The following is a 2632-nucleotide window of genomic DNA, read 5'->3' as shown; positions in this document are numbered from 1 at the left end:
GTTGAAAAGGGTTTGAAGGAAAAGGGATTAGTGAGGATTGAAAAAGAGGAGAGTAACAATCAGGGTGACCAAGAGGAGAGATGAGTTACCATTAAACAATTAATAGATAAAAACTCCCATTAGAGAAGGACTAAGAAGCATATTCTTAATGGTCCAAATCTAGAACAACCTGATTACATCAAACCACCTTATTCTATAATCAAGAAGAAACCATTACAGAAAGATGAGGCATGATTGTTTGCAAAGTTCAAAGAGATGTTGACTACAATTCAGGTAAGTATTTCGTTTCATGAGGTTTTATAATTGATTCCCAAGTTTGCTAAATTTATGAAGGCGTTGCTAAATAGTACAAAACTGAAGTTGGTAAAAGAACATGTGAACATGATAGAGAAATATGAGACGACAGTGCGTCAAGCATTACCATCAAATATGAAGAATCCAGGAAAGTTAACAATCTCTTATACCATTGGTGGAGTAAAGATCCCGTACGATGTTAGTGCGGTAGAGCAGCAAGAAAAAGTAAGTATTTTGTTTTATCGTCTCCACAGGGATTAGTGTGACATCAAATGTCATTCAACCGTCTTTATTTTTCTAAGCTTGGTTTTGTAAAATTTGAAGTTAAAAGCTAAACTATGTAAAATGAATAAATAAATAAATAAAGCTTCGGAGAGATTTAAGAGCTTTACAGGATTGTATTTCATCCACCATACGAACATGTAATTTACCAACCAGTTATGCATAATCTAAACATTCATCAATATCATCACGTATCACTCACAATAGGGTTCATGTCTAAACTTCCGTCAATAGTTATACCCTATTGTTTAATCAACGATCTCTTAGCCTATTAAACAATACGAAGCATTAAGAATCGATACCCACGGTGAATGTTGTCAAAATAAGATTTTGATTCTGCAATATATCTCTAAGTTTTGATGATAACAAAGAATGAAACAATTTGGTACCCTAATAATTTTCTTAAGTGTGCAAGATTCTAAGTTAAAATGACTCTGATCAAAACAAATATCTGACATCTGAATTAGCCCAAAACGTTGACCCAACATAAAGAGAAAGCAGATCTGACTCTAAACAGAATACATCTGAGGAGCAATCACCTGAAGAATCTAACTATGAAGTTCAAGCTCTAATTCTGAAGACTCTGCAAGAGATATCTGAAGACTCTGCAAGAGATATCTAAAGACTCTACAAAAATATATATGAAGACTCTTGTTGGTGTAAGCCCTAGAGGCCAATACTTTTGGTACTTGTATCAAATTATTTATTAATAATAAAAGGCTTTTTCTTTATTATGTTTGTCTAATAAATTCCCTAGAATAGATAGTCCGTTTAATGTATCAAGTGTGACTTAATCATGAGATCACATTAAACATAAGGACACTATTCTTAAAGTATCCATAGTCGAGCTTTATTATGAAGTGGGATAACATTAAAGCATTAAGACTATTATGTATATAGACTGATGATCACATCTCATGGATCATGGATAAGGAGTTATCAAGTCTTAAACATAGGTATGAATATTAAGAGTAATATTTATACTGGATTGACCTGCTATGAGAATACTATATAGAATGTTATGCAAAGTGTCATAAGTTATTCTCATGGTGATAATGGTGTATACCACTCTTCGACCTGAAACCACTATGGACCCTAGATGTAGAGTCGAGTGCCTTATTGTTGATCAAACATTGTCCTTAACTGGATGACCATAAAGACAGTTGATGGGTACTCCACGAAACATGCTAAGGGACATGAGTGACCTAGATGGAATTTTCCCATTCTGCGTAACAGGATAAATGTCAATGGGCCCAATATTGAACTGGACAAGGATGACACAGTCTATGCCTTGTGTTCAATATAAACATAAGGGCAAAAGGGTAATTGTACACATAAGTATTATCACAAAAGGATTTGTCAGATCACATGACATTTTCGTGTCTTAGGTAGCAGTGATGTGTTGCTAGAAACCGCTCACTATTTATTATGTTAAATATGTGATTTAATATAATTTCCAATGCCGCGAAAACCTACAGGGTCACACACAAAAGGACGGATTGATGAGAGATAGAGTAACTAAGGAATACCGTAATGTACGATGCACTTAAGTGAATTGTAGAACATCGTAAGGTACGGTGTACTTAAGTAGAATACGAAATATGGTAAGGTACCATGCGCTTAAGTGATTTTGGCATATTATAAGATATGGGCCACATACACTTGAGTGGGCTTTTTAGCTTGCAGCCCACACAAGTGGTTCTATAAATAGAACCCTTGTGTAGAAGCATTTGTGTAGTTGCAATTTCGTTTCTCTCTCTCTCTCTCTCACTCAAAGCATTCATTCGTAGTAGCTAGCACTGAGATTGAAGGAATCCGTTCGTGTGGACTGAGTAGAAGCGTTGTCATCGTTCAACGTTCGTGATCACTCCGTAGATCTGCATCAAAGGTTACAATCGCCACAAGAGGTAATGATTATATCACTGATCATGCCCATTCGTAAGGATCACTAAAGGAGAAATTTTAAATTCCGCTGCGTTTTGGATCGCTCTTCTCCTTCAATGGTATCAGAGCCACTTACGAAACCATGCATCTGATAACTGTTTATTTTCTGTAT

This window comes from Lathyrus oleraceus, chromosome 7, assembly GCF_024323335.1.
Source record: "Lathyrus oleraceus cultivar Zhongwan6 chromosome 7, CAAS_Psat_ZW6_1.0, whole genome shotgun sequence".
Taxonomy (NCBI): domain Eukaryota; kingdom Viridiplantae; phylum Streptophyta; class Magnoliopsida; order Fabales; family Fabaceae; genus Lathyrus; species Lathyrus oleraceus.
Note: the sequence above shows the minus strand (reverse complement) of the source record.